This window comes from Manis javanica, chromosome 8 (genome assembly GCF_040802235.1).
Source record: "Manis javanica isolate MJ-LG chromosome 8, MJ_LKY, whole genome shotgun sequence".
Classification (NCBI taxonomy): domain Eukaryota; kingdom Metazoa; phylum Chordata; class Mammalia; order Pholidota; family Manidae; genus Manis; species Manis javanica.
This window is the reverse complement of record NC_133163.1, coordinates 89,829,769-89,853,170: the sequence shown is the minus strand read 5'-3', so window position 1 is coordinate 89,853,170 and position 23,402 is coordinate 89,829,769. Positions and strand designations below refer to the sequence as shown.

General features: G+C 44.8%; 1 long non-coding RNA gene across 3 annotated transcripts; it reads left to right on the top strand.

Annotated features, from left to right (window-relative positions):
- The first annotated feature begins 1,816 nt into the window (after positions 1-1,816).
- LOC140843282 (uncharacterized) lies at positions 1,817-15,476 on the top strand. Of its 3 annotated transcripts, XR_012120907.1 has the most exons (6): positions 1,817-1,955; positions 8,415-8,508; positions 10,947-11,187; positions 11,687-11,776; positions 12,300-12,410; positions 12,732-15,476. It is a non-coding gene; the product is annotated as an uncharacterized lncRNA (long non-coding RNA). The 3 variants fall into 3 exon arrangements; XR_012120906.1 differs by having other exon boundaries at positions 10,947-11,007; positions 12,300-15,476; XR_012120905.1 differs by having other exon boundaries at positions 12,300-15,476.
- The last annotated feature ends 7,926 nt before the right edge of the window (positions 15,477-23,402 follow it).

The window sequence follows — 23,402 nt, the reverse complement described above, 5'->3', positions numbered from 1 at the left end:
CAGCAGAAATGCTTTCCAGTTTGTCTGTTAAGAGCAAGGATGTACCTGGGATATGGAGGTAGGGAGATGTGGGAGAGCCAGGGGAGGAGGGAGGAGGAGGGAAGGAAGCAGAGCAGAAGGCGCTGAACAGCCTGCGAAGCCGAGGCCACCCGCGGTATCTTGTGCCCTCTGCCCGCTGGGAGGCCCCCTGCCCAGGCCCTGACTCTCCTACTGGAGCGCTCACTGCCGCTCCGGGAGGGTGCTACCTGTTGGCACAAGGGTGGGATTTCTCAGCACTTTAGAAGTGCCCTGTCATTTCAGGTTTACCCATTTTAGGACGCGATGTTACGGAATTAGAAGCAATCTGGCCCCCCAGCTTCCTTAAAACTGAATCCTTAGGCCCAGCACTGACCGCATCTTTTGTACAGTGAGCTGTTTAGTTGTTCTGCCCACAATGGAAGGGCCCAGGAACCCCTGGCTTATGTACAGGGGCCACACAGAGGGTCACAGGGCTGAGAAAAAGTAGACAGATTAGCTTGCGGAAGGGTAGTTGTGCCTTATCTCTACCTTTTTTGTTACTGAAATCACAAAGGCGGTGCTCTTCTTATTGCCACAAAGGATGTGGAACAAAAGCAGTCTCTTTGGAAGTAATGGTTTCCTAGAAGTGAGGATCATAATGTGATGGAATGTTACTGAGGCAGGTTGTGAAATGCTGTCTGGATGTTTCACCAGTAAGTAGTATGGGTTCGTTAAGTAGTCTGGAATCAAGTGGCCTCCAGAGGTGCCTGTTACTGAAAGGGATCTATGAGGCTGTGAAGCTGTGAAACAAAGGAGTTTCCAGGACTTTCACGAGGGACTTGGCTTCTGACAGTGCTTAAACACATTCCTCCTATAGAATTGAACTTTTCTGAGGTTTAACATGCTACTTCAAACCACCCATTTATAAAATGCAGTTTTTCAAATTTTCCAAACAGTCTTCACATGTGCAGTCCAAATTAAGTGATATTTCCAAGTTTTCAGTTATTATTATTTTTCCCTGAAAGAAAATTACTAGTGTCAGTTCAAGAGTAAGACATGCAAACATGAAGAAGACCCCAACTATGGTGTCCAGGATCCTGAAGACTGACTATGACTTGGTGACTGGCATCCCATTTAAGTCTGGATGAATGACCCCCGGCCTCTGGGAAACACCGACAGCAGCCGAACCGCTGGGTCACCGGGCTTTTGTTCTAAGTGATATCAATCTCTTGGGAGATGGTTTTTTCCCTTTTCCCTTTTTTAATAGTGAGATCATGACAATTTGCATTTTACCAAACGGAGCCAAGAGAATTGCCACTTGTTCTAATTTAAGAGGATGAGTGTACAGTCTGAAAAAAAGCTTTTAATTTTATTATGACACTGAAGGTAAACACTGCTGCTTCCCAGGGCAGAGATGTACACAGAGGAAACTTTCTCTCTCTTCCCCTTGGCTCCTCCCCCTTCCCTCTCCCTTTCTAGTTTCGTCTCCTTCCCTCCCGCTTCCTTTTCCTCCCCTTCCTCCACTCCTCCAGCTTTGCCCCTTCCTTCTCCCTCCCTTTCTTGTGCACATGAGCTGCAGTCACACATGAAGAGTGTTTAGCTCATTATTCAATGTCCCGGAGTCCACTTGCTCGAGTTCCAAGTCCTGACTCCCTTCAGAACTCCAAGCACCCTCTCCACCCTTCTTTGTTCCAAGACTGGAAGGCAGAGGGCTTCTGTGTGACTTCACCCTTTCAGCTCCCTTTGTCTGTCTGTGTGTTCTCTGCTAAGGCATGGTGCTCAGCACCTTGAGCCTCTTGGCTCTGTTGAACTGGGGAGGGTGGGGGTTGCCTTCCACAGAAGGAGTCGTGGCAGGAGGGCAGACGTGGATTCACCAAAGGCTGGTGGGAGTTTCGCGGCTCCCCTGTGCTTGGGCTCCTTCCAAGGCCCTGTGTGCGTGTGGTCATGTGGTGACATCGGTAAGGATGGGAACATTTACAAAAGGAAGATATTTTAACCACAACTGGTTAAGTCCACTGACTGTTTCATTCGAATTTGCCTTCAGTCACATTTCTCCTCATGTTGGAGAGAGTGACCACAGGCATTTTTAGATGTAGGATATATTTATGTGGTTCACAGTCACTTCTACGTCTCGTGGAGTAATTGCTGGCCATCAGTGCATTGAAGTGGCTTCCATGCATGTTCCTGTTGCCTACCTGTCCTGAAATGAAGGTGTAGGGCTAGAAATCGTATCATGACATGTAGTCTATAGTGAGCAACACTGGATGCATGTGTATAATGAAGGAGAAACAAAGGTGAAATGAACTGAGCCAGAAGATAGTCTGTTGAAAAGTGTTACAGACGGGTATGATACAAATATTGTTACTTTTTTCTGGATTTTTGTGGTATTTTGCTATTTGTTACTTTAAGTGTCTTTTAGCTTGCTGTGATATTTCTTGTTTTAAATGATAATTTTTACCTAATTTTGAATTCATAATTTTATATTTTTTTCCCTTAAATAAGACCCCCTAAACTCTACACATTTCTAAATTGAATCGTCCCCTGGATGAGGGCATAAGGGGGAGACTGAACAGGCAGAGAGTGTGGGGAGACTGCTTGGAATGGTGACAGAGGCAGGTGTGTGAAAGGTGTTCAGGGTGCAGAGAACTGCCTCCTTGGCACCTGTGCTTAGGCTTCTGTGTGGTAGGCATTGCTAAGTGGGTGGTATTGGGGGCACTACCACTTCTACCGATACTGGAGAACCAGAAGTGGGGAAAGAAAGTATAATTTAGCTCTGCTAATTATTATAATAATCTACACAAGCTGCTCACCACTGCTACATAATTACTATATAGCAGAATAATTACGTGCACCAGCTAATGTTTCAGATTAACTTGTCTAAGTTTTATTTGATTGCAACCTCACATATTCTGTATATGCCATAATCTTGCAGTTTGAAGAGGGAGCTCCAACGGCTGAAGCTTTAATTGATCCAAGATATTCATAGCTTAAATCACAGTACCTTCAATGTGTGTCAACGTCCTGTTCTGAAATACTCTCCACTGTTAAAAATAAATGAACCCTACACCTTTAGTGGTTAGAACTGAGAGTTACCTAGAGGCGAATTACCTCTCTTGGAAGTTTGGAAGATGTGGCCGGTTACATAGATCCTGTGGGATAGGTCATTGTTTATCTTCTTCTATATGTCAGATTTTTTTGTTTGCTTCTAAATGTAAACTGCCCTAAGGTAGTCTTTATTATTTAAATGTACACAATGACTGTTTTCCTTTAAACACATGTTCTGAAAGTTCATAACCTATCTATTATTTATCATTTATTGGTGCCTACTATGTGCCAAAGACCTTCCATGTTATCTACCAGGTCAGTGAGGGAGAAGGCCCCACAAACACAGTGCTGGTGGTGAGGGATGAGCTTTGAGGGATAAGCCTGGATGTGTGGGAGCACTGAGAAGGGGCCTTGCCTGACTGGCTGTGGGGAGTGCTTGGGGGTGGAGAGGTCCCAGGACCTGTGCCTGAAGAGGTGGTGTCTGAGCTGAGTCTTGAAAGATTCTGTTCAGAAAGTCTTGGACTTTTGGATACAGAAGAAAGACTAGTTAGTGTGTCAACATTCACAGCCACTATTTTTGCTTCCACTAGGCCCTTCTAGTATCTGAGCAAGAGGATCTGACCAGCCACAAGGGCCCCAGAGAGGAACATCTGTGTTTTTTGATTCTCCCCAGTGTATTTTCGAAGGATTGTTCCTTCAACTCCTTGCCTTCTTTCGCCTTCTGTGTTAATACTCAAAAGCCTGGAAAGCAATTAATCATAGCCAGTAATTAACTTTCTCCTTGGATGGGCATAATTTAGTGAGGTTTCTTGGCTAGTGAAGTTCACTGTGGTTTGTTCTGCCTCCTTTGCAGGCAGTTTTGTCGGCAATGTAGATGCCACTATTTCTGAGTTTTAATTAAATACCCCAGGCTCCTTCCTGTGTATTTCTCTTAACACAGTGCCTTTGGACCTGGTAAATATGCAGTCAACTTTTGTGAATGAAAGAGTGTATGAATGAATGAATGAATTAATTAATTAATGAATATCCAGTATAAACTTTATTACCAACATAAGTAAGCCTCAAAGTATGGGGTAATATGGGAAATAGTTAAATTATTTTCTTTCTTTTCTTAATCTGCTTCATTATGATAACTTTTCCCATCCCCTCCCCCACAAAAAAACCCCAATATGCACTCACAAAAACACCTTAAATTCCAAAGAGAGAGGGCTCAGGAAACAGTTCTTGGTCTATTTTAAGTTTATAGGAGTTTTCAGGCTAATTCTTTGTGAAAACGCATCTAATTCAGAAAACATGCTTTGTTGAGGTCCAAGAACAACACATATTTTCTTTGAACAGTTTAGGTTTAAAACACACACAAAACTCAAAGAAAAAAACCCTCCAACCACAGTTATGGCTGAACGGCAAACACAGAGGAGTGAGTTACCCCGGATGACATCCTTAAAAAAATAGTAGTGCTGCTCCTGGCTAGCCTGGCCTGGTCAGGGAAGACATGAGGGCCGGGTTCAGGCATAAGGCTCTTGTCCCCTTCACGGCCCCCAACTAGGGAAGTTTTCCCAGCCACCTAACAGGACGCCAACTTAAAGCCTAGCTGAGTTGTCATCTGAAACAGAGATGGGCCGAGCAATATATGCCCAGATGAGCCTGTAAGGAGTCATCGCCGAGGCTGGGGGAACCCTGACTGGGTGGAAGTTTGCGCAGGCGGCAGCATTGGCTCTGGCGTGTCTCTAGTCAAGGCCCAGTTGGGTTTCTTTTTCTTGATTCCTCTTTCGACCACCTTGGGTTATGGGTCCAAACTGAAATAGAAAGTTGTTCTCTTCTAAATTACAGCCGCAATAACTAAGGACTCGTGGTGTATTTATTTTCCAGGCTGCCATTGATAGGATAAGAGATTAAATCTAAATAAAAATAATCATTAGGCAGAGAATTATGGAATGAGTTACAGGAGTTACTTAAAACATCCTTCTGGCGGTAGGGATGAAAACAGATATGACCTTGAGCAATCTTTTCTTTCTAGGACTCTTTCTTCATCTCCATTAGATGATTGCTACAATTCCGTCCAGTTCTAACATGACACGGGTTTTCTAATTCCTCCCCTCCTTGCTTCAGGTCAATATGCCTAAATATAAGCAGAGCAGCTGGTCAACCTGTGATTTACTTGTGTGAGAGAGGAGACCACTAAATTATATATGCTTTCTGAAAAGATGATATGCAATAAAACCACACTATATGAGCCTTCTGGAAATCCAAGGATTGGTATTAGCCAGATGATTTGACTGTAAAGAAAGTAATTCTGGCCAGTTTAAGCAGAAAAGGGATTTATTATAACAATTACCTGTGAAGTAACTCATGAAATCTCTGGTAGGCAGAGAACCACTTGAAATAATAAAATACAGCCAAATCCCATCCACAGTTGCTCTAGAAAGGACACTGCTCAGTTTATGGATAGGTGGAACATTTGTTGTGCCTCCTGAATGTTGCTATATAACTAATAGAATGTTGATTCTCACTCAAAGTAATTGGCTGCCTCCAGAGGTGAAGCTGGCATACACATAATATCACACCATGTATTCTGAAATATGGGAAGGAATACAGATGGTGCAAGAAAGAGCCCAACTGCATGAGTCCCCACCTTCCAGTATAAAAGCCAGAAACTTACTTCACCAGCCTCCTGTGGATAAAGTGAAGGATCCTAAGGCCAGCGTCCTCCCCTGCCCCTAAACTACTTGATGATGTAACTGGCCTGCTGCTAGGCTACTGCTTCCACACCTGTAGGCAATGAGCTATTACTGACTGAGTCACTATATAAAGAGCTCTGCCCAGTGCTCTGGGCGGACAAGAGACAGGAAGATTACAGACCTGTAGACTGTTGGATGCAGACATAATTCTAGTGCTCCATCTGTCTCCGGAGAACAAGCTGGGTAATAAACCCTTTCACCCCAAGAACATTCCATTGTCATTTCTCTTTCTCACTGAATCCATAGTGAACTTGCCTGGGGCTGAAACCCATTGGCAAGGCACCTCCCTTGTTTCTAGGCTCTGTCAGTTAGGTTCCCTTGTACCTGATTGTGGAGTTAGGGATATAAAGAAGCAGTTGAATTTTCACTAATTAGCATAGTAAAAATCAGAAGTGGGAGTTTCACTGTGAAAACTTGTGGCTTATGAATTAGTAAGAGGAATATTAGAGGTGGGATATCATTTCTGAAATCAATATTTAGGATATTATTATGGACTCAACTATGTTCCTCCAAAATTCATATGTTGAAACTCTAACCCTTAGTATTTCTGATGTGGACTATGGGGCTTCCAGAATCCTGTCTCTAGAATGTTGTCATGTCTGCCTCCAAAAAACGCTTCCCTCAAGGTAGTGGTCAGAGCACTTAACAAGACAGAAAGCTGGGACATCTCAGAGGTGAAAATACATGTTGTATGAACTGTCAATAAATCTCTAATAAGTGAGAAGTACAGCAAAGGGAATAAAGTCAATAATACTGTAATAACTTGGTCTGCTGACATATGGTAACTACAGTTAACAGGGTGAACATTTCATAATATATAAATGTCAAGTCTATTGCACACTTGAAATGAATATAATATTGTAAGTCAACCACATTTCAGTTTTTAGAAAATGTCTGTATATGTAGCAGAATTTGGTCCAAAACTTGGATTCATTCCAAGTAATTGGTGCTAAGATGATGGTAATGTAGCTAAACTTCACCTCACCTCATGCATGACCAACTGGCTTGGGTCATTGTTCTCCAGGGCTTCACAGGCACTGAGAATCTAACAAGGACGAATCTCTATCTTAGTGACCAACTGAGGAAATGGGCTCAGTGACAGATGTGAGGCCAAGGTTACCTGTGGCCTGAATGGTGGCCTCCCTTTATCTCACCTCCCTTAATTTTAAATGAGGTTGTCTTTTCAACTAAGCACTTATTTATGTTTTTCTTTCCTTTGGAGCAGAGATTCCCAAAACACATGCCACAAAACATCTCTCAAAATTGGATTCTGCAATTACATAAATCTGGAAAACAGTTAAATGCATATTTAAGATTGCATTGGAGATTCAGAATGCATATTAGCATCATGTTAAAGCTATAAAGATGTCCGTAGTAAAGAACCTTGTTTCAGTATGTTTAATCCAGCAGTGTTCACGTGACCACAGGTCCTTTTCCTCCTTCCAAAACACCTGTTAATATCCCAAGGAAGTGTTGTTCCACGGAACACATTATCTAAAGTCTGGTTCCAGAAGGATATGTGTACCTGTGATTAGATTTGTTCCCTTTTTCTTCACATAACAGAGAGAATTCTATTTCTCACTATTCATACATGTAGGCAAATTGAGGCAGGACATAGTTTTAAGTCAATCACCAACCAAATAGTTGATAGAATTAAGTATATAACATCTCAGATTCAGTGGTTTACTTTTTGAGTGGCCAAGAACTTACTTGGGAGTAACAAAATGTCTAATGTATTGGAACCTGGCAGACATCCCTCAAAGCATGCTGGAAAGGTCCTGGGGAGGGTCTCCTAAGAAAGGACAGTATGAAAAACAGAAAGTGAAAGACTTTCCTTTAGGATCATGTTTAAAAAAATGTATATATGCATATATTTGCATTTATATATAGTATATAATATATGTATGTGTATTATATGTATTAATACATATATCATGATCAAAAAATGTTTTTCCTGGGAATACATATCTACTTACTTCTCTCCTAATCTTCCTCATGTAAATAAATAACATCATCATAGTTACTCAAGCCAGAATCCCAGCACTCATTCTCTTCTGCTGTGTCCCCTTCACCTGCCACACTCAGTCCATCAGCAATTGCTGTTGCCTGCAGTGAGCCTTAAATCCTCTCCTTGCCACGGCTGTGACCTAGTGCAAGCTACCAACACTTCATCTAGTGCCCTCCAAACTGGACTTCTGACCCTGCAGTCCTTCCTAGCGGCTCTTCCTGCTCTACGACTTTGGTTCAACATTTACCTCTCTTGACTCAGTTTACTTCAAGTAAAATAAAGGTAATAGTTTCTGCTTCATAGGATAGATGTAAGATTTAAATGAGAAAATGATACCCAGTACTTAGCAAGATGGAAGGGCTATGGTAACTTCTCAACACATGCTACTACTGCTGCTACTGCTGCTGCTGCTGCTGCTATTCCTCTCAATACCAAGGAGAATTTCCACTGGACATTTTAATGTCAATAGATCAGTCCCTTAAGGGGTACATGTTATAAAAATATTTGTTGTTTTTCTATGTTGCTGATCAGTGACTAAATACCATAATTACTTAATTATAGGTTCTTAGCTCACTAATGTGTTTGGGGGATTCATAAGAGAATTTCTATGTGATTTCATATCTCAGGCAGCCCGCCAGATTGGCCTGATGGAAGCTATGGAAGTGGAAGATCCTGTTCTATTTGGGATGGTGAAGATTGAATGACTCCATTTTTTTCTAGGTAAGCAGTTGCCTTATCTGAGAAATGCAATTAAACCCAAATGAAGAAAGGTTAAATTATAGCTCTGAGATTTTACATAATTGGAACTGATTTGTCTGGCTCAATTATTTTGTAATTACTTGGTATTTATTGAATATGTGTCCATTAATTTATTAACCAGTGTCATAAGGCAATGCCTTTCCTAGAGCATGAATTACCCAAATTTTATGAAATGAGTAACATTTGAAAGTGGACTATGGTCTCTAGGTATTACTTGCATTTATAATTATTACTAGCTATGCTGTACATGATAATGAATTTAAATCTGAAAATCAACCACCTGTAAATCTTAGTAAAATTTAATTAATTTAGATTCTCTAAGGGGAAGGGAAGAAGTAAGGGAAAGCCCTAATAATTCATAAAATTTAAAAATTCAGTCTTTGAATTGACTCTAATCTTATTGGAAGGTATTACTGGGTTAGAGAGTCTGTTTGAAAATCATCTAATTAGTTCAGTTAACTTAAATCACTTCCATCCCTTCCAAAAATCCAGGATATATTAAAAACTATCATTAACAGTGAAGGAATCTATCCATGTATATTTGTGGCTGTGCATATAGATGTGTGTAAGTTAGATTGAGATGGTATAGTTTGTTAGAGCTGTCCATCTATACTTCCAAGTTGTCTTCCTTTTATGCAAATGGTAGGATTGCATTTCTATGCCATTTTGAAGCCAGGTATAACTCTATGACTTTATTTGGCCAATAAAATGTAATTGGAAATGACATGTGTCACTTCCAGACAGAGGACTGTGAAAACCAGTACATAATTTTCCACCTCTAGCTTCAGCCACAATAAATGACAGCATTCAATAGCATAACCTCTAGTGTAATATGTCCTTAAGTCTGGATGACACAGAACTGAGCCTCCCATGATCCGTGATAAACCTGAAGCCTAAGTGAGGAATAAATCTTTGTTCCAAGCCCTTGTGATTTTATGGTTGTTTACTAAAGTCACATAACTTAGCCACTCCTGGCAAATACATATGATAACAGCAACTCTGGAGGTGCCACTGGCCAGTCTCTTTAAGAACTGGAAAATATTGTTATTATGATTAAGATGAATGAATAATACTAATTATAAATCTATCACAAGGAAGCATGGTGGTTTATTTAGAGGTAATAAAGTATGAAATAAAGTAAAAGGGTAATATTTGGAAGCAGAGGATAAATTATCAGTATAAATATCATATATAAAGATGATATGAGTATCTATCTAAAACCAATACAATTGATTGAAAAAATGATTAGAAATTCAACAGTATGAGTGTATTCAAAGTAAATGTTCAGAAATCAAGCTTTCTTTGATATCAACCATAGCCAATCAGAAAATTTATTGGAAAAAAAAATCCTTTTCAAAATGCAATACCGTGTACAAATTCCAGAAAGATCAAATAAAGAATTGTTTTAAAGTTTGCAAAAAGAAGCACTGGAGAGATAAACAAGAAAGGGGGTAATGGGAGAGGGAGATAGGGGCTGAGGAAAGACCTCTCCTTGTATGTCTGTTTATGTAGATTTGGCCTTTCAGTCATGTAAATGCATTATCTTCTCAAAATACGAAAATTAAATCCTATACCAACTTGAAGACAATGAACATGGATATTGGATCATGTGGGAAAATAGTTTCTATACTTAAAAACTTGGGAAGAAGCTAGTCATGGGAATAGTCGTGTAGCATGGAGAATACAGTCAGTGATTCTGTAACATCTTTCTATGTTGACAGACAGTAACCACACTAGTGGGGGTGAGGATTTAATAATATGGGTAACTGTGGAACCACTGTGTTGTATATTTGAAACCAATATAGTATTGTATATCAGTGATACTTAAATTAAAAAAACCAAGATAGAAATAGAATGTTAATAGTAGTTGCATTGTGTTGGCCTTGATAATTTGTATTTTTTACTTTAACTTTTAATGTATTTGTCCACATTTCTATAACAAACGTACTATTTTTATAAAGAGAAATGTGATTTTTTAGAAGAATGTGAGATAAGAAATTAAAGTCCTCCTGAGCCCAGATTTCTTCACTTTCCTCAAAAATCTCCTCCTCTTCATCAAATTCCAATTGAACATTGTTTCCTGAGGCTATCATCATTAAAGATAACTTTTAAATATGTTTGTTTAAATTATGTCTAAGCTAATTATAATAATACAACAGAAATGTTTCCCTTATTTTCATTGCACATGTATGATTTTAGCTGCATTATGAATTCATTAGATTTGTACTGCATACCTATAGCCATTTATAACACTGTCCCTTTGGAAAAATGTGTTGTGACCCTCAAAAAATGAATTTAGAAAGAACCTTTTAGGATACAATGTGTTTATAAGTAGCTTATGTTCTCCAGATATTGCAATTTGAATTTCTGATAATTTATTGTCCTTTAAAATTCCATAGGGAACTTCACAGGTGTCTTTTTATCTCAAGAATGAGACTGGACACTGCTCTGGAATGACAGGTACACACGAGCTAGGCGTAAAGGATCATTTCACCGACTTCCAAGAGTATCTGTTAAGTACTCAACAAATGCTAGCAGAACAGAATAGAAAAGACTCTTGGTTTGGAAGAAGGCGGGGGCATCAGGTTGCTGCAAAGAGGAGAGCTCAGTGTTGACAGACTGCATTCCAGCAGTTTCCAGGTGAGGGCCTGGCATTGTCTTTCCATTCCCTTGGCCTGGATACAGCGAGCAGATTGCGTTTCATGTCAATGGGTTAAGGCTGGGAGCTGAGTTTACCAGTTCCTCCTTTGTCCTGTTTTTAGTTTCTCTTGCGTGCACACACCTGGTGAGACACTGAACTCCTGGTCCTGGGAGGGGCTGTTTCCTGAACTCTGAGTTTTGTGTGTCTCAGATTTGAGCCTTCAGATCTGCACCCCTCCCCAGATCAGCTGACTTTCCAGTGAGGCATCCTTCAGTTCTGAATTCCCTTCTCTCTCTGTCCAAGTACTCAGAGGAACCCCCCCTATTTGCTCCTTCTAAAAATCCGACATTAGAATCAAGCCAGTAAAAACATAAAATTAAACTTTTATGATGTTTTGCAGGATACTGAGCTCTCAATTTACCCGTATTTTATAATAATGGAGAGATTGACCCTGTCCTCTTTCTAAAATGAAGCAATGAAAACCTTTGTGTTTTCCAGGAATTTTCTCTCTAAGGGACACATGCTTTTGCGCAGAAAGTTCTGACTTCATGCAGCAGGAATGTCTGTGGCTCGGGGCCTGTGGTTCAGGTACTGTGCCTCTCCTTTTCTTACCACTCAGCCCCACCAGAAACTCCTCTTCTGCCTGTTGTGAGGCTTGTTTGCTGATGAGCGGGTTTATGCGGCCTTCCTCAGAGCATTTCAGGTTGCCTTTATGCTGTGCAAGCTGTGGTGGCCATTAATATTTGAGAGGCTAAGGAGTTTCCCTGGGAGAAAAGGTGGCCAACACTCTGATTGCCTTTGAAGCTCAAAGTAAGGCAACTGGTTAAGTGGGATCAAGAGCAGTTGCTCCTTAGAGTGTGCATCACAGACACCTGGACTGAAATCACTTGCAGAATTTGTTTAAAAGAAGCAGATCCCCAGTTGCAGCTTTTGGGGAGTGGAGCTCTAGAATCTGCATTTTTAACCAGAGCCTTGGGGAATTTCACTAAGTAGGCTGGAGTCTGGATGCCACCTCTGGTTCTCCCTCCACAGTGCTGAGATGCTCCGGGAGTAGGTGACAGTCACCCAGCCAGTTCCTCGCATGCATTCTTTAATTTTTCTCATTCTGCAGATATGTTTTGAGAACCTGCTATATTCTAGCTATTGGAAAATCTCAAGAAATCCAAGGATGGCATCAAAGCTGCCTTGGGGCCAGTAACTGTAGACAAGCAGTGTCTCCCATGTAAGCATTCCCTGCCTTTTCCACTTCTCATGCTGAGGGCTGTGCGCTGAGAAGCCTTTCATGTGGACCCCTCCCCACTGAGTAAGCAGGGCTCTCAGCCCATCCCCTCCCCTTGGTGGCAGAAGCAGCATTGGGTCACATCTTTGTATTTTTGTAGCAGCTGCAGTGACAACTGTCACAGCAGAGAGTTTTCCATGGGTATGAGAAGTGAAGGGAAGAGGGACTGGCAGGCTCACTTGGAGGGATTCACTCTGCCCTCTGTGTATTTGTTTTTTGCTTGAGTGCCCTATATTCAGAGTGAATTTTTCAACATCTTAACAGTTTCTCAGTTTGTCCAGGAGGTCCAAAACAAAGAAGATTTATCTTTAAAAGGGCAAGAAGCATCTGCTATTTGGCAGAAATGTTGATCTGACTTTTTGGAATCCAATTTCATGATCATTTCTCCATTTCCACCTACAACCCCTTCCTTCCTGCTGCCCAAAGGGGCCCATTGCCAGCAGCCCCCCCAGCTTCACTGCCTGCTCTGCTGATTTGTTATCCCCTGTCAACTGGGATGAACAGTTGTAAGAACAGCTCCCAAGGTGTATTAGTCTACGCAAGACAGGAGAAACAAGGAAGATCCCTGGAGATGTAAACAAGTGAAGTACTTGTATGAAGATTCTTCATCCAGGCTAAGAGTGCATTCTGAGGCTTCTGGAATCTTTTGCCTCTGCTCTGTTTTTGTTTTTCTGGCATCCATTGGGCATTTCTAAGTGCTTCTCCCTGAATGCTCACTAAACCCATATTAGTGATGAGAAAACCGAGGCAGAAAGAGTTGCTCAAACTCAAATGGCAAGTGTTAGAGCTCAGACTCACACTCAGATACTCTACTCCAGGGCCTGCCCTCTTAACTGAGCTGCTATCTGCCCTTCTCAAGGGATCCTGCATTTCCCTCCATGCTTTTTACATGCCCGACTACAGTACACCATCTTTTCATTCTTATCTGCCTGATTCTTGAACCACTGGGTCAGAGGTTGACTCACTAGAAGTCAGAAACCACAGAATTCTGCATGAAGCATTTCCAGGGAAGGGGCACTCCCAGAAGAAGGGGATCTTTGCCCTCCCTGGCTCAGTAGTGGGCCAGAGGGGCGATGAGATGGTGGAAACTATCAATGCTTGCATAAAGGAGAAGCTTGCTTATTAGTGAAAGGGTCTGTGTGCTAGTACTGCCCAGTGATGCTTTCAAGGCTCTAGAGGCAGAGGCAGAGAGATGGAACTGAGGCTAGGAAGAAAAGAGGGAGGAGCCCCTTAAAGAGAGCCGTGGGCACCTGGGCAGCTGATGGACGGCTGACATCGACTGTGGACTCCGAGGGACACCCACTCACGTACAGATGATTGCACTCGCTGCATGTGTTCTGTCACACATGTTGCTTAACTCCTCCAGGTCTGAAGTAGAACAACTGACTCACAACTCTTCCATTCTAGTTCAGGGCTAGGAGTCACATGTCTAGTACAGGGATAGACCAAAGCAGACACTCAGTAGTACACGGTGACTACTGAAAATTCCTTTCTCCCCTTGACCAGCCAAGGCACTCCCTTTTTTCCTTTTAGATCAGGCTGCTGTAGAAATACAGAGGCTTTTAAGATTTTGACTATTTGCACATGCTGATCAAAGTATGATCAGCAGTGGTTGGGAAAAAGTTCATGAGGTGGATTATTTGGCTAATAGACATTTCTTGGAAAGAAATCATCGATAGCTGGGCATCAACATACTGAGCATGCTTTGCCTCTGCCCATCATCTAGCTGACGCTGATCTGAAGACTGGGTGGGAAAAGGCGCACTGGCTGCTGTACAGCCTGCCTCCATCATCGGGGTGCTGCCCACTCTTACCCATCACTTAAATGTTTGTTCTGGTCTGGGTGCTATTGTTTCTGCAGTATAAGGGGCTCCAATTAATGTCTCTCAAATGAGCTAGTTTGCCTTTTTATAAATAATCTCAGCTTTCTGTTGTTTTGTCATAAATTAAACATCATGTGCTCATCCATCTCAATTTGCTCTTCTCCCTGGGGTTTGCCAAAATACTGTTTTGCAAATCTTCAGATTTCTTTCAGGGATCTTTTGTTCTCTCTTCCACATTGCTAATTAGAATTCAAAATTAAATCTAAAGTGAGCAAGCACCAACTCCAGGGCTCCCTCGTCTTGCTGGAGACTGGCCAGAATGCCTCACCTTTCCTTCACGATCTTGTTACTCTTCAGCGGCATGTGACTTACTCTCCCTGCCAGTGTGAACCATGTTAACAATTAAAGTTTCATGAGCTGCTGCACAAAATACTAGAATTCAAGTCCCCAAATGCAACATCTGCTGTTTCTTTTCTCCTATCATATGGTTACCCTTTACAAAACACAAAACAAGGCATCATGTTGTTTAACACTCATTTACCTTAGGGAAGCCTTTTTGCTTATTGCTTGAGAATTCCACTGTCTCAGATATATTTACAAAGCATATTTTTATCCACACTATCCTTATTCTGTTAATTAGAGGCCTACAGGTATTGGTTAATTCCAGGACAAATTTCAGAGATTTCCAGTTTCCTCTCCCTTCCACCCCTCTGCTTGCCAGTAAATTCTGAGAAATAATGAAACCTTTCACTGGTTTCTTATCCAGGTCTTTGAACATCCCAAACTACTTATTACTTGGCCTCTTTGATTTGCAAATGTTCATAATGTTCAACTACTGCTTTTTGTGTTATTTTCCATCAGCTCTATTAGTAGAATCTTTGAAGTAATACCATGGTATCCAATTTCTTTTATATAGAAAAATCCTTATCTGAGAGCAGTGTTTTTTAGCTGGGGCTGCACATTAGAACCCAGGGTGGAGCCTTTTAAAAATACAGGTGCCTCTCCCTGCAAGGTATTCCTATTAGTAGGTTTGGGATGGAGTCTAGGTGCTTTTTTTAAAAAAATTTTTTATTAAGGTATGATTGATATACACTCTTATGAAGGTTTCACGTGAAAAAACAATGTGGTTACTGAAGGGCCCCCACCAGTAAGATGGCGAACTTCTGGCTTCTTTTTGGGGGTCCTCGGTTCCCGACAGCGCCACCTGAAGCCCAATCACCTCTCTCCTCCCTCCCAATCCCAGCATCTAGCCAATAGCCACCAGCCCCGTAGAAGTAACACCACAATCACCCCATGCCCCTTCCTATATAACCCAGCACCTTTCCCTAATAAAGCGGATTTCTCTGGTGAATTGCTGCTCTGTGTTGCTCCTTCCTTTCATTGGTGCTGAAACCCGGGAGACGGGACACCCCAACTGGGCCCCGTCTTCCCCCCGACACCAGCAGCAGCTTGCCCTCGTCCTCTTTTTCCGGTGCTGGCTCATCACACTCACCACCCCTCTCTGGCCTTTGGATAAGTTTTCCCCCGGAGTGGGCCACTCTTCCCCAAGCTATTGCAGTGCCATTGACCGTGATCATCTGGCAAGGCCCTGACGCTCGGGGACGAGGAGGGAACTCTCCCCGCCTCAGGCCTTCACGGCTGTGGCGGACCCTCAGGCCCCTCCTCCGACAGTCATAAATGCACTCACTGCTCCTTCCATTAGTGCCGAAACTTTTTAAGCAAAATTTCCCCGGGGTGGGCCACTCTCCCCGGAACTATCGCAGCACCATTGACCGTGATCGTCCGGCAAGGCCCTGACGCTCAGGGACGAGGATGGGAACTCTCCCTGCCTCAGGCCTTCACGGCTGCGGCGGCCCCTCAGGCCCCTCCCCCAACAGCCATAAATGAGGTGACTCCTTTGCGGATGAGAATGCTCCCTTCCCCGCCCCCTTCCTTCTGTTCCGTCCGCCGAAATTCGTTCTGTCCGCCGAAAATTCCTAGTACTAGGTACCTCATGACTCCGGCACTCTGCCTTCTTAGGGAAGTCTGGGTGATGACCCACACTTCCTAAGAAATTCCGACTCGTATACGAGTTTCCACCAACCACCAAAGATCATTGGGGATGCCCTTTGTCTCCTTGTGGTTTGCTTCCAGTCCGAGGATATCCGTTCATCTTCCCCTGTTTGTCTCTGTCTCTGTCCTTCAGCCATGGGAGCCTCCTCATCCCTCCCTGAAAGTTCACCTCTTGAATGCCTGCTTAAGCATCTGGCTACCCTCTCCCTGACACCTGATATAAAACCAAAACTTCTCCGTAAATACTGCTCCCAATATTGGCCGACATACCCCCTAGACAATAACAACCAATGGCCCGCAGGGGGAACTCTTGATCCTAACATCACTTGCGATCTTTTTAACTACTGCCAGGGCCTGAAAAAATGGAAGGAGTTTCCCTATATCGAAGCTTTTTGCCTCCTAGCTGAAAATCCCAGCCTCTGCACCACCTGCTCACCGCCCCAAGTTCTCCTAGCCGGCAAGCCTCTCCCTCCCCTCCCCACACTCCCAGTCCCTCTTCAATTACCTTTGACCCGGTCGACGAGCCTCTGCCATACAGGCTTCCCCCTTCGGCCCCTCCCCCTCCTACAACCCCTCCACCCTCCACCGCCGCCACTGCCTCCACCCCTGCAGAAGCCTCTCGTCTTCTCCCTTCCCCCTCCTCTCCTCCCTTCACCTCCATCTCCTCCCCCCTCCCCCCCTCCTCCTCCATCCCCCTCACCTCCCCCCCTCCTGCAGATCGAGCCTGAGCCTTTCAGCCCCCCTCTAACTAAGTTCCAGGAGCCTCCTCCGTCTTTGCCCCCTCAGACTTGGTCCTGAGGGCTTCCCAAAATTATCGCGTTTTTGCCCCCATCACCTGTTTCCCCCCCACAGACTGAGCCAGAACCCTTCAGTCCCCCTCAGACTCGGTCCCGAGGGCCTCCCAAAATTATCACCCCCCTCTGAGAGGTAGCAGGATCCGAAGGCATCATGTGCGTTCACGTCCCTCTCTCCTTAGGAGATTTAGCCCAACTAGAGAAACGCCTAGGTTCCTTTTGCACTGATCCCACGACATACATCAGGGAGTTTCAATGGACCCTCCAGTCTTACAGCCTCACACATCATGACATTTTCATGCTCCTAGCCAATACTCTCCTCCCTGAAGAGTGTAGACGAGTTTGGGACTTCGCCCAAACGCACGCTACCGAAACCCACAGGACTGACCCCACCTATCCCCCTGGCCCTACCGCTGTCCCCGAACAAGACCCACACTGGGATTATAACACGGCCGTGGGTCTCCACTCTCGAGATATTTTTGCCTCCTGCTTAATAGCAGGTCTGAAAAAGGCAGCTTGTAAAGTAGTCAATTTTCAAAAGCTCCAAGACATAATTCAAAAGAGAGATGAAACCCCCTCCGAGTTCTTAGACAGACTCACTCAAGCCCTATTACAGTATACCAGCCTAGACCCAGAAACACCTGATGGAAGACATGTCCTTATGACATACTTCCTAGCTCAAAGCTACCCTGACATTAAAACTAAACTCAAAAAGTTAGAACAGGGCCCCGCTACCCCACAGACTGAGATCCTAACAGTGGCCTTTAAAGTCTTCCATAACCGGGAGGAGAAGAAAGAACACCATAAACAAAAGGCTGATCAGGCCAATTTCCAAATGTTGGCCCAGCTGATAAAACCACAACCTGGGTGCCCCTCTACAAACAAGCCCCCCCCAGGAGCTTGTTTCAAGTGTGGAAAAGAGGGACATTGGTCAAGGGCATGCCCCTCCCCCAGATCTCCTACCACCCCATGCCCCAGATGCCACAAAATGGGCCACTGGGGGTCTGATTGCCCAACCACCCAAAGGGGAGGCTGGACTAACAACCCCCATCCTAAGCCTGCCGTAGTGGGGCTGGCAGAAGAAGATTGACGGGGCCTGAGGGCTTCTTGCCCAACCATTTCCATCACCAAACAGGAGTCCAGGGTTACTTTAACAGTAGATGGTCGCCCCATCTCCTTCCTCCTAGATACAGGAGCTACCTTCTCAGTCTTGTGAGAATACCGGGGCCCTACCACGCCTGCCATTACTCCTATAGTCGGGGTAGGAGGTAAACAGATTTTCCCATTAAAACCTCCCCCTTTTATGTACAATCCAAGACAATCCCATACCTTTCTCCCACTCCTTCCTGGTTATGCCCCAGTGTCCCATCCCTTTACTAGGATGGGACATCCTTTCTCTCCTCCATGTTTCCATAACTATATCCACTCCCACAGCCCCCAGTACTCCTTTTCTGATGGCCCTCATAGCCAATGACCCCCTCTACCCAATGAAAGCTCCGGTTCTGCCCTCATACACCCTGTAAATCCCAAAGTTTGAGACATTACAAGCCCCTCCATGGCTCTATGTCCTCCTGCCTCTATCAAATTATGTGACTCCTCTCAGTATATCTGTCAGGCCCAATACCCCCTAACCACTTCAGCCCTCATAGGCCTCCAACCCATCATTCAAGATCTCTTAAACAAAAATTACCTCAGACCCACTCACTCCCCATTTAATACCCCCATATTAGCTGTTAAAAAAACCAATGGATCTTTCCGCCTTGTCCAAGATCTTTGCCTCATCAACATGGCCGTTGTCCCTATCCATCCCTTAGTTCCAAATCCATACACCCTTTTATCGCAGATCCCTGCCTCGGCATCCCACTTCTCAGTCCTAGATCTCAAGGACGCATTTTTTTCTATCCCTCTGGACCCCTCCTCCCAAGATTTTTTCACCTTCACCTGGACGGACCCATGCACGAGACATTCTGAACAACTCACTTGGACAGTTTTGCCACAAGGCCTCCGAGATAGTCCCCATATTTTTGGACAAGTCCTAGCTCAGGACCTCAAACAGTTTCATCATGATCACTCCGAGTCCACCTTATTACAATATGTAGACGATCTTCTACTCTGCAGTCCCTCATGGGAACAGACTCAACTTGACACTGCCTCTCTACTTAACCTTCTAGCTTCCAGAGGTTACCGGGTATCCCCCGTCAAAGCTCAAATCTCTTCCCCTTCTGTCACTTACCTTGGATTCCTTCTGTCTCAACAAAGAAAGTCCATTACCTTAGACAGAAAACGACTCCTCTCTGACCTGCCCATTCCCAAAACCAAGACAGAAATCCTTTCCTTTCTAGGCCTGGCTGGGTATTTTAGAGCGTGGATCCCTAACTTCTCCCTGTTGGCAAGACCCCTATATGACCTCAGCAAGGGCCCCCCTGAAGAACCATTATCATCCTCACCCCGACACTCCTTCATTAAGCTCCATCAAGCCCTTGTGGAAGCTCCAGCTCTCCATCTCCCTGATTTGTCGAAACCCTTCTCATTATACATTCATGAGAGGTCCAGTCAAGCTCTAGGAGTCCTAGGCCAATATTATGGCCCATCCTTTGCCCCAGTAGCTTATCTCTCCAAGCCATTAGAGCCCACAGTTTGGGGATGGGCCCCGTGCCTATGAGCATTAGCCGCTGGACAGCTCTTGCAGAAAGAAGCTCATAAACTAACATTTGGTGCGCCCCTTACCATTCTGTCCCCACATCACCTAAAAGATCACTTAACCTACAAAAGTTTACATGTCCCCACATCACCTAAAAGATCTCTTAACCTACAGAAGTTTACAGACTCTCCCTCCCTCCAGACTCCTGACCTTACTGTCCTCTTTCCTCCAAAATCCAGACATTTCTTTCTTCCCCTGCCAGCCCCTGAATCTGGCCACTCTTCTTCCTCTACCCTACTCTCCTCATACTCCCTCGCATGATTACCTGGAAGCCCTTCACAACTTCCTTCCGTGCCACTCCACGATCTCTGAAGGAGCCCTCTCACACTCCGACCTCATCTGGTTTACTGATGGGTCCTCCTTTAAACATGAGGGCACCCACTACGCAGGATACGCAGTAGTCTCCCTCGAAGATGTCATTGAGGCATGAGCCCTACCCCCTGGTACAACCAATCAACAGGCCGAACTCATTGCAGGCACCAGAGCTTGCACTCTGGCCCGGGACACATCTCTCACACTGTACACTGACTCCAAATACGTATTCCACATTCTCTTGTCTCACGCGGCAGTATGGAAAGAACAAGGCCTCCTCACCACAAAAGGAAATTCCATCACTAATTCAGCCTTAATTACTAAACTTCTAGAGGCTTCACAACTCCCACACCGACTAGGCATAGTCCATTGCAAATCACATCAAAAGGATGACTACCCCATTGCAAGAGGTAATAACAAAGCCGACAGAGTAGCCCGGTCAGTTGCCCTATCAGAAGATGCACCAGACAACGATCCGTCTGCCCTTGGGGTTTTAGCCTTATCACAAGACACCCTCTGTTCCCAGGACAAAGAGTCTCTCTTCTGCCTCTTACATGATCTGTTCCATCCTAGCCCCCAATCCTTGATCCATTTTTTACAATCTTTTTTTTTCTCTCTCTCCTGAAGACAAAACCCTACTTAACCAAATCACCTGCAGGTGCACCATCTGCCAATGCACTAACCCTAATAACCCCTCAAGGCCCAACCCTTCCCAGCTCATCAAGCAAGGGGTAATGTTCCCGCCACAGATTGGCAAATAGACTTCACTAACATGCCCCCTGTACAGCATACCAGATACCTACTCGTGTTAGTAGATACATTTTCAGGATGGGTCGAAGCTTTCCCCACCACTAACAAACGAGTGTCCTCAGTTGCCTCTATCCTCCTCACCCAGATCTTTCCTAGGTTCGGGATGCCCACTTCCCTCCAATCATATAACGGCCCTGAGTTCACTGCCCAAATTATCCAGAACCTCTCCAAGTCGCTCTCGCTCCCCTGGCATTTACATTGTCCTTATCGACCACAAGCTTCGGGAAAAGTAGAGTCAATAGGACTCTAAAGGACATCCTGACCAAACTATCTCTAGAACTACACCTTGACTGGGTTCGCTTACTTCCCTTAGCTCTACTCCGCATTTGGGCCCTCCCAAAGAAACCTTCCTTCTTGTCGTCCTTTGAGATCATGTACGGCCGCCTGATTCTACCCCCGGGGCTCCCTTCCCACAAAGGACCAATTCCTCCCAATATGGCCCTTCCACTACTCTCTCTCCTCTGCACTGAATTGTGGAAATATCAGGATTGGCTCCTTCCTGATCCATCTGCCTCCCAAAATCCTCCTGTCTTAGCCCGGCCAACTAGTGTTTTATAAGCCGCCAGAGGATTGGCCTTCTCTCACCCCGAAATGGGAAGGTCCACACCCAGTTATTCTCTGCACCCCCTCGGCCGCCAAGCTCTCACTGCCTGATAACTCTGTCACCCCTTGGATTCATATCTCCAGGTTGAAACCAAATACCTAGGACCCACCTTCTCTGGACACCCAAGACCCATCAGTCACAATCCAGAGTCCTTCGGATACAGCCCAAGACGCTGTCTACTCTACCACGCCTCATCCCTCTGATCCCTTGAAACTCCACATCTCCCGTTCGCCCCCTTTGCCATCCATACCCGAATCATGACTTTTTCCTCCTTTACTGCTCTCTCACTTTTTTTCTTCATTCCTATTGTCTTCCCCGCCACCCCAGCCTCCTTTGTATGGTGATTCAAAGTCAGACAGACTTACACACAGCATCAAACAAAAGTCACTGCCCTCATTGCCACATCAGACTGCCCTCTGAAAAGCTGCTCTGGGCCTTTATACCTCCACTTTCCTCCCTCCACTGAAGTGTTCACTAGCAGCTACCCTTATTCTCCCTACCTCTGCTTCCTCTATGACCAAGGACAAGCCTATTGCAGGTGATGCCAAGACACCTATGGGGGATGTCTCTACTGGTCTTGCGCCATTCACTACATGGGTAACTTCCAGTACCCACAGTATTACTCCTCCAACCATTTCATTAAATATCCCAGTGGCTCATTCTTCTTATCAATCCCAGATCCCTGGGACTCTCGATGGGCTGCCGGAGTCACAGCCTCAGTTTACTATGGGGGGGTCCTTGACCCCCCACAGTACCCTTCATATCTCTCAAGAGTATGTTCCCTCTCACTCCCAGATCTCTCAAGTTGCATCAGATATCGGACATTCCGAAAAAGTCATTATCCAAACTCTTGATGGCGCCTCTTCATCTTCTTATTCCTCCTACTCTTGGTTACAGCTCATTCAAGACACCACCATATTTCTCAACCACACCCTCAACACCGCCAATTGTTTCTTGTGTGCATCACTACAGCGCCCACTGCTGGCCGCCGTGCCCCTTAATATTTCCAACTACCCTTCCATGCAGAAGGACAACCCCTCCGCCCCCTGGCAGACATACCCCTATGGGAACCAGAATACGCAGATAATCTCACCATCCACCACTGTGTAGGCCCAACTCCACCCCCCTCCAGCGCACTTCACTGCCTCTCTATCTACACCCCTACCTCTGGCTCTAAGACTTTTACGCAACCAGGACACTTCTTTTGGTGTAATGGCAGTCTTTTCAACTCACTGCCTCCCAACTCCAGCACACCCTGCATTCTTGTCACCCTAATCCCACAGCTTACACTTTACAGCATGGCAGAATTTCTTGAGCTCCAACCTCCCTTGCCCTCACACACAAAAAGGGCTGCTTTCCTTCTTATCATGGTCGGCATCTCTTTGACCACCTCAGCCATTGGGGCAGGGTTTTTGGGAGGAGTCTTGGGTCACTCTCTATGGGCAGTTAGAGGTCTCAACGCCAAACTTGAGGGAGCCCTGACATCCACTGCTGATTCCCTAGCCTCTCTCCAAAGACAGGTCATTTCACTAGCTAAGGTAACCCTTCAAAACCGGTGGGCCTTAGATCTGCTTACAGCCGAGAAGGGCGGCACCTGTGCCTTCCTCCGGGAAGAGTGCTGCTATTACATCAACGAATCCGGCATTGTAGAAATTGACATTACCAAACTCACCGACCTTGCCTCCAGCCTGCACTCTGCTTCCAATTCCAACCGATTCTCTTCAATACTAACAAACCCCCTCCTTACCTGGGTCTGGCCCATTGCAGGCCCCATAATAATCATTCCTCTCGCCTGTCTCTTCTTACCCTGTATAATAAAGTTCATCAAATCCCAAGTCGG